Source organism: Delphinus delphis, chromosome 1 (assembly GCF_949987515.2).
Source record: "Delphinus delphis chromosome 1, mDelDel1.2, whole genome shotgun sequence".
NCBI classification, from domain to species: Eukaryota; Metazoa; Chordata; class Mammalia; order Artiodactyla; family Delphinidae; genus Delphinus; species Delphinus delphis.
Genome location: NC_082683.1, coordinates 120,191,699 through 120,206,238, shown reverse-complemented (window position 1 = coordinate 120,206,238; position 14,540 = coordinate 120,191,699).

Genomic DNA, 14,540 nt, shown 5'->3' with positions numbered 1-14,540 from the left:
TCCAGTCTTTCATTTTGCATGTGAGGGGAAAAGGGAGAACTAACACTTACTGAGTTAAGATGTTAATAAATCTTAAAAGGTGGTTATTACCCTCATTTTATAGATAAGGAGATGCCACTCAGAAAAATGAAGTAACTGGCCTAATGACACAGGATAAGTGCCAGGACTGGGACTAGAACCAGGTTTCCTGATTCTTAGGCCACTTGTCTTTGGGCAATGACTTTAACCCAAATCCAGTGATGTGGTGCTCTCCAAATTTTAATGCCCCAATCTATGTCCTCAGTAGATCATATCATCTAAAGAACTCAGATAGACACTGCTCAGGAAAAATTGGATGGTAATATAAGGTCAGCCAACAGCCTTTCATTACTCAGCCCTGATGGACCCCAGTTTGACTGGTGGGATGCTAAACTCACTGGAGCCCTGTCATGTGCCTTGCTCAGATTCCACTGAAAATATGACTTAGATGATACTATATGTAGAAAATCCTAAAGACACTGCCAGAAAACAACTAGAGCTCATCAATGAATTCGGTAAAGTTGCAGGATACAAAATTAATATACATTTGCATTTCTATACACTAACAACAAAAGATCAGAAAGAGAAATTAAGGAAACAATCTCATTTACCATCGTATCAGAAAGAATAAAACACTAGGAATAAACCTCCCTAAGGAGACAAAAGTCCTGTACTCTAAAAACTATAAGTTGTTGATGAAAGAAATTGAAGGCCACACAAACAGATGGAAAGATATACCATATTATTGGATTGGAAGAATCAATATTGTAAAATGACTATACTACCCAAGGCAATCTAAAGATTCAATGTAATCCCTATCAAATTAACAATGGCATTTTTCACATAACTAGAGCAAAAAAATTTTAAATTTGTATGGAAACACAAAAGACCACAAATAGCCAAAGCAATCCTGAGAAAGAAAAATGGAGCGGGAGGAATCAGGCTCCCTGACTTCAGACTATACTACAAAGCTACAGTGATCAAAACAGTATGGTACTGGCACAAAACAGAGATATAGATCAATGGAACATGATAGAAAGCCCAGAAATAAACCCACATGCCTATGGTCAATTAATCTATGACAAAGGAGGCAAAAATACATAATGGTGCTGGGAAAACTGGCAGCTACATTAAAAAGAATGAACTTAGAACATTCTAACACCATATACAAAAATAACTTCAAAACGGATTAAAGACCTAAATGTAAGACTGAATATTATAAAACTCCTAGAGGAAATCATAGGTAGAACACTCTTTGACATAAATCACAGCAAGATCTTTTTGGATCCGTCTCCTAGAGTAATGGAAGTAAAAACAAAAACAAAACAAATGGGACCTAACTAAACTTAAAAGCTTTTGCATATCAAAGGAAACCATAAGCAAAATGAAAAGACAACCTACAGAATGGGAGAAAATATTTGCTAATGATGCAACTGACAAAGGATTAATTTCCAAAATATACAAACACCTCATGCAGCTCAATATCACAAAAACGAATAACCTAATCAAAAAATAGGCAGAAGATCTAAATAGACATTTCCCCAAAGAAGACATACAGATGGCCAACAGGCACATGAAAAGATGCTCAAAATTGCTAATTATTAGAGAAATGCAAATCAAAACTGCAATGAGGTATTACTTGACACTGGTCAGAACGGCCATCATCAAAAAGTCTACACATAATAATGCTGGAGAAGGTGTGGAGAAAAAGGAGCCCTCCTAACACTGTTGGTGGGAATATAAATTTGTGCAGCCACTATGGAGAACAGTATGGAAGTTCCTTAAAAAACTAAAAATAGAGCTAGCATACGATCCTGCAATCCCACTCCTGGGCATATATGCAGACAGAATAATAATTTGAAAAGATACATGCACCCCAGTGTTCACAGCAGCACTATTTACAATAGCCATGACATGGAAACAACCTAGATGTCCATCCACAGATGAACTGATAAAGAAGATACGGTATGTATATACATATAATGGAATATTATTCAGTCATAAAAAAGAATAAAATAACGCCATTTGCAGCAACATGTATGGACCTAGAGATTATCATTCTAAGTGAAGTAAGCCAGACAGAGAAATACAAATATCATACGATATCGCTTGTATGTGGAATCTAAAAAAAAAAGAACTTATTTACAAAACAGAAAGAGACTCACAAACATGGAAAACAAACTTATAGTTACCAAAGGGGAAAGGAGGCAGGGAGGGATAAATTAGGAGGTTGGTATTAACATATACGCACTATTATATATAAAGTAATCAACAAGGACCTACTGTACAGCACAGGGAACTCTACTCAATATTCTGTAATAACCTATAAGGGAAAAGAATCTGAAAAAGAACATATATATATATATAACTGAATCACTGTGCTGTACACCTGAAACTAACACAACATTGTAAATCAACTATACTTCAATTAAAAAATAGAAAACGACTTAGAGATATACTGGAGGAGCCCGTGTTCCAGAGGTGGGGGGTTGCTGAGTACAGGACCAGCCATCAGGGTCAACTGAGAGAGAAGGGAATCCATGTTCAGTGTAACAGTGAGAATTGAGGAGAACTTTTCAAAGAAGAAAGGACCACAGACTGTGGAATGTGGAAGAGAAAGAAGATGCAGAGAGTGTTTCAGGGTATTAAGATGTAAGAGAGTCAGGGCAGCAGAAACAGAGCCCTCATTGAAAATGCAGTCACTTGGGAGAAAGGGAGCACTCTGGTTGTCATCCTGTGCCACCTTGTGGCCACCTTATCAGTTCCCACCAAACACTTCGCCTTCTCTCACTCCCTTTGCATTTCCCATTATCCCTACCTACGTTTGAATGTCAAAGTCACTTGAGTCATGCCCACAAGCAATGCTTAATTTCAGTGGTGGATCTCAGGGCACTGATTTCTTTGCCTCTCTTTGTAGCAATGAAGGATCTAATTGTGGAATTCTGAGAGCTATGGGGGAGAGGGATGGGGAATAGAAGAGGTTCTCATGTATTTCCTTCTCTACTGCTGCTACTACTAATACGGTCACAGTGGAACTACTGTTGGGAAATTCCACCATCAATGCATGAGGGTTCATTTTCATCCTTGTACTGTAATAGAAATGAAAACAGATTCTGATGCTTTTACTGAATTTTAAGCAAAAGCTTGTTTGCTTAATTAATATCCTAGACACCAAGTATGGCCTATTGCAAGAAAGGAACAAGCAAGTATGAGAAACTATGCCCCACTCTCCTTACCCAAAGATTGATTCTGTCAGAGATACTCACATAGTGGCAAACTGCTGTGGGTTTGAGATTACGGCTTTATAATAACAATAGTTAATACCTATTTAGCACTTCCAAAGGCCAGGTCCTATTCCAAGCAATTCATATAATTAACCCACGTAATTCTTCTTTTTAAAAAATATTTATTTGGCTGCACCGTGTCTTAGTTGTGGCATGCAGGGTCTTCGTTGAGCATGCAGGATCTTTTGTGGCAGCACGTGGGATGTTTTAGTTGCGGCATGCGGGATCTAGTTCCCTGACCAGGGATAGAACCCGGGCCCCCTGCAATGGGAGCACAGAGTCTTAACTGCTTGACCACCAGGGAAGTCCCTAACCCACTTAATTCTTCACAACAACCCTATGAAGTTGTTACCATTCTATCTCCATTTACAGATAAGGAGACTGAGGCTGAGTGACTTCTCTAGGGTCACCCAGATAGTAGGTGCCAGAGCTGGGATGTGAACCCAGACATTTGTTCTCGTGACCCCCAGTTTGCACAATCTCCCTCATCCCTACATTCCATTTAGAACATTGACTTCAGATCTGCCTGTGAACTCCCGTTCTTCCTCTGTGTATCCTACTACTTCTAGAGTAGTCTGTCCTCCAGAGCTATTTCCCCTGAGCAGGTGCTCTTGAGAGAAACCTTTCACTTCAGTTTTTTCACTCATCTTTTTCTTCTCCTCCTAATACCTCTTTTCCAAACACTCAGACTATGCTGATTCAGGAATAAATGGGAATGTCCCAAATATCTGACATTTAAATAAACGATGGCAGAGCAAGAGTTGGGGGAGGTGATTCCTATTCAATTCTTTCCTTCCTAAGGCTTAGCACGCAGAGGGTCATGCTAAGGCGGATAGAAGGTGAAATCGAAGAACAACACACACCATCTGCCCATATGGGGGCGGGGGAGTGAATACTGAAACCTTCAGGCCAATAGGTCTAAGATCTAGAAGTTTTTCAAAGCCTTTAATACAATTCATCTAAATACTAGCGGATAGAATGACTTAAAACATCAGTAAGGTGGATCGGCTGTAGGGAAAGGGAAAAGGAAGAGGCAGGAAACAGTAGAAGCTAAACAACTGCCACTTAAGTTGTTTGAAAATTAAAGAGAGTCAACACCCTTCACTCTGCTATACAATTTCAGAGCTCTGTGAGGAACACAATACTAGGCTCCAAATAAGGATAGATCCCAGCTCTTAAAATGCAAGGATGAAACAAGAGAAACTCTTGAGGGGCAAATGGAGAACTGACTGAGCAGAGCTGCTCAAGGGAGTGGAAATTAATTACAGTAAAGCTGGTTTCATAACAGAGTGAGAAGACCATCAAAGCCCAAGGTAAGAAGCACTGGTATATATCCATGATGGAAAAGAGAGACCTTTCCTTGCATTAATAATGTTCCTGGAAAAGGAACTCTCTATATAGTAAGTTAAGAATTACAACAGCCTCTCTGGAAATCAGAAACAAGTTTGAAAAAGAAATAAAAAACACTGTAATGATGCGAGCTGTAGGAAGTGACTTCTGTGAGCCATTGTGAGAACAGGGGTGACTGAATCAGGCACACTGTCAGAAGAAGAGGGAATGGGGTAAGACAATGATTTGAAAAGTACAAAGATTCCATGTAGGTAGGGCTTTTAAAAAATCATCATTATTATTCTTCTCAGAACAGGCATGCTTTGAGACAAAGGACAAGGTCAGCACAGCTTCAAGAGAAGCACAATTCCATGTTTTATGTGCATTTGATGAAAAATTTTAAGTGAATCTAAAATAATTCTGATAAAGGACTGACCATATTCTGAAACTTCCTGAGGACAGTACCCTACCCACTCTGAGTGCTGATAGATGAGAATTCTTCTCCAGATGTTTAGCCATTCTGTATCCTTCCTCCACTGGGGCAGGCCTCCCGGCCTATGAGTTGAATCAACCCTAGGACGGACAAACATACATCCTGGATTTTTTTTTTTTTTTTTTTTTTGCTGTACGCGGGCCTCTCACTATTGTGGCCTCTCCCGTTGCGGAGCACAGGCTCCGGACGCGCAGTCTCGGCGGCCATGGCTCACGGGCCCAGCCGCTCCCGGCATGTGGGATCTTCCCGGACCGGGGCACGAACCCGTGTCCCCTGCATCGGCAGGCAGACTCTCAACCACTGCGCCACCAAGCAAGCCCCTACATCCTGGATTTTCAGGGTCAGGACGAATTTAAATCAGCCTCAATTTTTCCCACAAGTTCAGCGGCTTTTGTTCATATATCCTGACGGGGGGCAGGAAACTAAAGTCATTCTACCGCAGGGCAGAAGCTTTGAGAATTTTCATTTTCTTCTATTGTTTCCCACTGGCTTAGCTGTTCCCTTTCTTCTTCTAGGCTTTTCAAATGTTTCCCTCTTCTTTTTTCTTTGTTATCTTCCATCATCTTTGTCTTCCTTTCTTCTTGAAACCCTCAGCCTGACTAGGAGGTCTCGCTGGTCTGTAGAATGGGGCTGGTACAATACTAGTCACCTCACTGCATTCACTTTTTTGCTGACAGTGTTCTCTTCCTCTGAAGAACAAAGTAAAACATTTTCTTCTTCAACTCTGAACCTTACTTCCCCTGCACGCCCAAATCTTCCGTGAGCTTACTCTCAATTACAGACTTTTATATGACCTGTTGTTACTGTCCCTTCCCAGGGGCAGTAAGGTAATAATAATAATGTTTTGTTTTCCTATCTTAGGGAACAAAGCCTGTGGTTGGTGATCCCGTCACCTTCTCCGGTGGGTTTATCAGATGCCGGCAGAGGCCGGACCTAACTGTGTAATCTCGGATGGGGGTGGGCTCGGCGGAGGTCCTTCCTACATCCCAGCATGAGTCCAGGGGACTCTCATTTCCTGGGGTTCCTCTGACCTTGCTTTCCTAGCCTCACAGGAACCCCGACTGAGGGTCCCGTCCCTGCCCTAAATAGAACATTGGGCATTAGTGACTGACATCCATTTCACAAAGCGAACGAAAAGCGGCACTCACCTCCGTTCAGCTTGTTTCCTCAACCCCGCCCACCTTTGGAACTGACCATTCAGCGTCGGACTTTATGTATCAGCACCTGATTGGTGGATAATGGAGGGCTCGTTAGAGAGGGCTGATGCCATTGGGCAGTCTCTCCGCGCGTTGTAGGCAGTAGAAACTAGTTCGGAAAGCAAGCGACCAGGCGGGGACCTTTTGGTCAGAGGCAGCTTCTCGGAGGAGGTCTGTTGCCTCAGCAACCGCGGAAGCTCGGGGCCGGCGTCTGCAGTTTGGCCGAGCGTTGAACCCACGGTCATGCCGGGGACACTAACCCCAATTTCTTCAGCAAGCCTTTCCAGATTGACAGAAGAGATAGAGTAGCCTCGATTGCCCCATTTCTGTCATTTTTATTCTTTATCTCCAAAGTATTTTTATTTGTCACCCTCAAAGTAAAAATCCACTTGCCTTGACATGGGCATAAGAAATACTTTTATTTTATGGGTCAATGCAATTTTTAAAAATAAGTAAACTGTGAAAACTTTGCCAGGCAGCGTTTTTCTCAGTTCCCTACATTGTCTATGAGAAAAACACTTTCCCTGCTTGTTAGTTATATGCTTGCTAGACATTTGTATTTCTTCTCACATAGAGAGATTACATCACGAATCCCTGCCACATTCTGAAATTTTCAGATACGTTAACAGATGCAAGAAAGAGTAAAGGAACATTCTGAAGTCACTCAGAGTGGGATAGGAGTCAGCCACTGTTAGGGATATTTTCCCACCATCCCATTCCTAATAGCCTTGGTTTAAAGATAACAGACTGCTTTTTCTTCTCAGAGATGGAGGATACTAATGGAGAAGAGGAGGAATAAGCAGACAAAGAGGGAAAGTGGTATCATCTACCAGGCATTCTTGGATATCCTCAGTGTAGACAAATTTGCCTCTCCCAAAATAGTTTTAATTTTATTTTTATGTATGTATGCAAATTTTCCCTTTTTTTAAATTAAGAATTTAGTTTTAATGAACAGTTTTTGGTTCACAGCAAAACTGAGGAGCAGAGATTTCCCATATACCTCCTCACCCCACACCCGCATAGCTTCCCCCATTATTAACATCCTTCACCAGAGTGATACATTTATTGCAACTGATGAACCTACATTGACACATCATCATCACCCAAAGTCCACAGTTTACTTTAGGGTTCACTCTTGGTGTTGTATGTTCTATGAGTTTGGACAAACTAGGTATGTATTTTAGCAAATAACCCCAAAGCATTTGGATCTAAGTTTGTGAAATAGCAGGCTAATAGCTGGCTGATCCTAGTTTGAAATTTAAAAGCAAGAAGAAGGAAAAGGAGAAATATGACTTTTAAGTAATGTACTGGTTTTCTTATATAGCTCTGAAGGCAGTTCCAAGAGGAATTCCATAGACATTCTGAGCAATGTTGTCATGCCACCTGGAAGTAAACATATAGCTTCCTATGGGGACTCCTTTGAAAAGCAATCCTCGTCTGGATGTATAAATTCTGATAATCAAAATTAGTTCATCTTTCCTTTTTTTTTTTCTCCTTCTCTTCCATCTATCACATTTTCACAAGGACGTGGGGCAAGACTTAATAGACTTATTTCAATTAAAGCTACTTTGAAATGTGAAAAATATAAATATGGAGTTTATTACTATTATTTTAGTCATTACCAAATTATTACCAAAATTCTTAGTCATCGCTGATTACATCCTGTGGTACTAGGATTAAAACAGGCTATAAATGTGCTACTGAAAGATTATGTAGATCAAAATTGAAAATGTTGAACAAAATATTTTCCTGTTGACATTGCATTGTTATTTGAGACGCATTAAAAGAATTTTTATTTCTGCCACTTTGAAATTAGTAGGCATTCCTAATTCTCTCTTTAAATTTTTCTAGCCCCTATGTTGTTAGTGAAATGTATGTATTGAACCACATGGGATTGCCAGGAGTTTGATTTTATTTGGTCAAAACAGTCAAGTATGCACAATTTCACGTGATTCAACCTAATATCTGAATAAGGAAAATTTCACTTAAATATTTTGAAGTTGTCCTTTTTTCGATATAAATGGTCACCTTCTAATGTATTGATTTTATAAGTTAAGATTTTATATACTGGGTTTACTTACAGCAGGACCCATTTAAATTTTACCAGACTTTTCTGTTTTGCACATGTGTGGTATGATATTCTGACTAGAAATTCAGGAATTTAAGGGCAACTAGAAACCTTTCAGCACATGTCTTTTGCAGCATTAACCACAATCCTCCCTGACAAGTTGGAGGTTACTGACTTTGAAATGTAGCCAGTGCTGAGAACCCAGGGTGTATTCTTTCCATGACCCCTAAAAACTGGCCTGTTTCCTATTAATGATTTTTTGTTTTGTTTGAGGTACTTTATGGTCTAGTTTCCTTGTTAATTTACAGATCTTCTGCCATTCTTCTTGTACAACTCATTTTCCTTGTGGTGGGTCTTACCAAAAGATACCGTGTACAGAAAAGGGGCTTCTGGAAATTATCATGTTTCAGCAACGAAATTGTTTAAACATCTGACTATCATTTACAACCAACATCTCTGGTCTCATCCATGGAAAATATCACACATAGCAGAGAAAATTGAGAAGAGCTGGCAGAATATATCTGTTGAGTTTGTATCGTGCACTGTTCAAATGGGTTCCTAGGAGACCTCAGACCAAGGCTGTTTGTTACTTCAGTATAATTTTCTGTGTGTTCCTTTCTGCAGAGAGCTGAAGATCAGAGTCTGGTTTTAAAGGTGAACTTGAGAAATCAATTAGTCCATCCTCCTCCTGTCTGGAAACTCAGCATCATGATGGACAGAGAGTCTGTCTCCAGGGCAAAAGGAGGCTCTTTAAAATTTGGGGGCACCAGGAAGCATTCCTGCTGGCGCTCACCCTTGCTGCTGTGTTCTAGTCCCAGCTCGCTGTTGTTCTGAGGGCCCTGCAGAGGAAGTAACTCGATGTGGTTTGGACCAGTGGTTTGTCACCCTGGGGAGCCATTGACTAAACCTGTTCTTTAAATCCCTGGTTAGGAATTTTGAATATATCCTATCTTTAGGAGTTCATTGGCTTGTAGATTTCTCCAGGGCCATTTTTCCAGGGTTGTTTTTGATGAGATAAGAAAAACCTGCCAAGAAACCCTGGTTAGCCTGGAATTGAGCCTTGGAGGCTGAATTGCCTTAATCTTAGGGTGTGACAGTCTAGCTTACAATGAGATTTCCACCAGTTTAAAGGCACTGAACTAGATAGGGGTGAGAAGATTCCACAGCCTTAGGAACACACCTCTGAGTGGAGCAGCAATGGTTCTACTTTCTTTAATGTAAGAATGTGAAGTTCTTTGTTCAGCCTGATAGGCCACATGCTTCTAGTATATAAATCACACTATTATTAATGTAATCTGCAGCATAAAAACTTTGGGATGATTGGTGAACAATTCAGTCACCTATAAGACGCAACCAGAGAAAATCAGACTTCATTATTTTCCTCACAATGTGAAACTCCTGCTTTATAATTACAGCTGTTTCAATTGAACCTCAGGTGACAGCTTTCTGTCTACAACTAAGGAAGAATTAATTTCATTTCATATCCATGATCTTGTACTAATTAATGTATGAAATGCCTTTATTTATGAAAGCATGTTTGCATGACTTAAACACAGTGCTCTCCAACAGAAATATAGTGCTGTCCTTATGTGTAACTAAATTTTTTCTAGTAGTCCCATTAAAAAGTAAAAATAAACGGGTGAAATTAATCGTAACCATATTCTTTAACCTAATATATTCAAAATAGTACCATGTCACTATGTAATCAATATAAAATCATTAGTGAGATATTTTATATTTTAATTTGTGTACAACGTCTTAGAAATCTGGTGTGTATTTTACATGTACAGTGTATGCCAGTTTGGACCAGTCACATTTCAAGTGCTCAAAATCCACTTGCAGTTAGTGGCTGTTGAATTGGAAGCACAGTTTTAAACTGTTACTGTATCTGTAGTTAAGCAGAGGATTTCAGAGGGGAGAGAGAAATGGGGCAGGAAAGAGAGGAAAAAAAAAAAAAAGTCCTTGCTGGATATAGAGCATCAATGGCGCCAGATTTCCCAGGGTTTGTGTCCTTCTGTTCAACATTTCAACTTTAAACAGAACGCATCAACTTCCTTTATCTGACACCCCAGCAGGACATTGTGATCAAAACAAAAAAACCCATCTTATAGGGCTTCCCTGGTGGCGCAGTGGTTGAGGGTCCGCCTGCCAATGCAGGGGACACGGGTTCGTGCCCCGGTCCAAGAAGATCCCACATGCCGCGGAGCGGCTGGGCCCGTGAGCCATGGCCGCTGAGCCTGTGCGTCCGGAGCCTGTGCGTCCGGAGCCTGTGCTCCGCAACGGGAGAGGCCACAACAGTGAGAGGCCCGCGTACCGCAAAAACAACAACAACAACAAAAACCCATCTTATAGACTCAACATCTGCCCTACACAAATTTGAGAAGTGAGAACAGGTGCTTAGGGCTGGTAGCATGAGAACGGACTTTGGGAACAGGACAGATAGACCTGAGCTCAAACCAGCCCTCTTGGGGTTGAGCTGTGAGCTTACGCAGATCTGTCGCTTCTTTGGCCCTTCCCACTCTAGTCATGGGCACAGAAGTACCAGTCTGGTAGAGTTTTAGTGGGGATTAAATTAGATTCGTCCTGTGAAGTTACCTAGGTCAGTCGGTTTGTGGTGTACGGGAGGCGCTCAGCCGTTATCTTCCAGTTTCTCCAGCTATTTTTCTCATCAGGGCACTTTGCCCAATCTTTTTTGCCCTTCACTCTCTCTTCAGGATCTGAACAGTTTTCCTACTCCAATTCCCCAAATCTCCATTTCTGCAGCAGCCCCTGCTCATATGCCCGCTGTAGTTATGATTGTGTTATGAATATAAACGGCTTATTGTCAAAGCACCAGTAGTAATGGTAATAAGAATTCAGCTACTGCCGGTTCCAATTCCACGTGAAATGTTCCGTTAAATCACTCCAAATTCGGTAAAATGACCAGTTGTACTTTTATTTTTGACCGATGGGTGGCAGCATTGTCCAAGTCACTGATCTCTGAGCAGGCTGGTCCCTCAGAGTTTCCTTTTTTTGGTGCCTTTCATTATCTATGGTTCATTCTCTCAATCTGGAAGAGAGTTTTTCATCAAAAAGTTCAGGACACTGGAGTACAATGTCAGCTCCCAAAGTGCTAGAGGAAGCCCAGGACCCAGAGCTTCTGTCCATTCGGACACTTGGGGAGATGGCTCAGGGCCAGAGTCAAGGTTCCCATTGTAGATGGGTCTGGGAGAGTGATGGCAGGATGAAATGCTTTCCAGCAGGTGATCACCAAAGGTCCAGGTGTGTCGAAGGAGAGGGTAGAGAGGCTGATCCCAAGAGACTGCATGAAAACGTTAAGAGCCTCCACAAACAGAGGCTGCTGATAGGTATCAAACGCTGGTCTTGTAAGGTCACTGTAATAACTAGGAATTAATTTTCTTACCCTCATCCTCCCTTAGTAGGACCTACTGTCTTTTCTTAATTATCAACAATTCCTTTTTAGAAAAAATTTTGTTTATTTATTTTTGGCTGCTTCGGTTCTTAGTTGCCGGGCGCAGGCTCTTTGCTGTGGCGCGTGGGCTCCTCTGTAGTTGCAGCGGGCGGGCTCTCTAGTTGTGGTGTGCGGGCTCCAAGGTGGCCTCAGAAATTGCGGCACACAAGCTTACTTGCCTGGGGCATGTGGGATGGCAAGTGGGATCTTAGTTCCCCCACCAGGGATCGAACACTCATCCCCTTAATTGGAAGATTCTTAACCACTGGAACACCAGGGAAGTCCCAGGACATATTGTCTTTGAATTAGAAGGATGTGCTTAAAAATTATTCTTTTTTTTATATCTTGTTACCTGGGATTTATCCCTCACCCTGGTGCTCAACACCCAATACAATGACCATTTAGCACTTTGAATGATAATCTTTAGACATCACATTACCCAACCATTTGAATTAAAGAGGGTCTAATCATATTTGAAGACTTAAATTTATTTCAGGCTTTCCTTTACATTTTCTGATTTTTATCAGGTGACTGATTTGGTATGGATCAAGAGATTAACCAGAGAACATTTAGAGAATGCAGGAAAGCATGAAGGAGAAAATAAAAACTACTCATTAGCTTGAAAAGATATATATCTTGAAAAATAAGATAGAAAAACTGTTGTTTACTCTTCCAGAGGTGTGGACTAAACCAGAAAACCTTTTGAATTATATGATTGTGAATTTTATGATTAATCATGCTGACAAAAAAGGGGGCATGAAACTTCTAGGATTATCTTGTTTTGTTTAGTTGTTCAGTTATTCACGAATATATGAAAACATTGAAGAACCTGCTATGTGCTATATATTGTGCTACACTGGGGGGGTGAGGGAGAGAGTTGAGCCGTAAGACATGGTCCTTGCTTGTGAGCTCCTTACAATTTACAGGAGAAGAGAGAAAAACAAATCAATACTTCCAGTGTGGTAACTGCTACAACAGGAGAGCACACCTCTTTATAGAAACAGAAAGAAAGGCACCTAAATACCCACTGGCAGTTAGGAAAGGCTTCACAGGGAGGTGACACAAGCTGAGTATTTAAAGGCAAATAGAAATTATCTGTATTGAGCATAAGAAGTTGGAAGAAGGACATTCAGGCAGTGGAATGAAATGTACAAAGACACATATTCGATTGCTTGGTGTTTGTGAATAATGGCAAGTACCTGGTATGAAGCTGGAGTAGACTATGTGAGTACATTGGGGAATAGAAGGAGTGGTGGGAATTGGGCAGGGAAGCTGGAGTGAGATAATGACGGGCTTTTTATGGTCTGTTGAGTTACTGGGAATTTTGTCTTATAGGAATTCACGGCAGATGGAAATGGGGAGTTGGAAAGTGAGAGAAATGTGGGATGATTCCCAGGATTCTACTTTGGATGATTGGATGAATGTTTGTAACACGGAGGAGGGAGAGGGTTGTGGGAGGTGAGAAAGATGATGAGTTTACTTTCAGACTTCAGGGGATCCTGCCCAGGTGAAAACTTACTATATGCATCTGGCCATCAGGAGAGAGATCTAGATTTCCAGTTACAAATTGTGATTACTAATAATAACCGTTTACCGAGGATTTATTATGTACCACATTCTGTATTAATCCTCATGTTAAATCCTCTTTCACAACCCTGTAACCACATTTTATAGATGCGAAAGATCAAGGCACATGACTCGTCCCGTACCACGTGTCCAGGAAATGGTGGAGCTGGGATTTGAGCCGAGGCTGATTCCAGAACCTGCATTCTCAACCACCGCCTTCTACAGAGCCATCTACATGGAGGCGTGGTTAAGTAATGGGCAAAGATGAAACATTCAGGGACAGGATGCAGAATGAGAAAAAGACTGAGAAACATAACTATTGTGGGACAAGTAGCAGAAAAGGAGCTGTTGGAGCCTAGGACAGAGTTGCTACAGGGGAAGGAGGAAAACAAGGAAAGGATGTTGTCCAGAAACCCAAGAGGAGAATTTTTTAAAAAATATTTTAATTTATTTATTTGGTTGCACTGGGTCTTAGTGGTGGCAGGCAGGATCCTTTGTTGTGGCACGTGAACTCTTAGTTGCGGCATGCATGTGGGATCTAGTTCCCTGACCAGGGATTGAACCTGGGCCCCCTGCTTTGGAGGCGCAGAGTCTTATCCACTGCACCACCAGGGAAGTCCCACCAAGAGGAGAGTTTTGAGGAGGGAGGGATCAACAATGAAAATACCACAGAGGTAAAATAAGACACGGACTGAACAGAACCTTTGGGTTTCTCTCTCTGTGTCTTCCTGGCACCAGCCCCACATTTCCAGTTGATGACCAAACATAAGCACTTGGGTGTTCCACAGCCTTTGTCACCTTCTAAGTTCCGTTTCTGTTGATAATATGACTATCTTCTCAGACATCCAGAATACACACTTTGGGATGATCTTTGATGTCATTTTCCCACATGACCACCAATGACCAAATCCTGTTGGCCTTTACTCAACAACATTTCTCTCATCTACCCCTTCCTCTTCATGCCCTCACTGATAACCCAGTTCTTTGCTTTTTACCTCCACCATGTATTTCTATCCTAGTTTGTCTATTTTTTTTTTTTTTCTTGTGGTACACGGACCTCTCACTATTGTGGCCTCTCCTGTTGCAGAGCACAGGTTCCAGACGCGCAGGCTCAGCGGCCATGGCTCATGGGCCC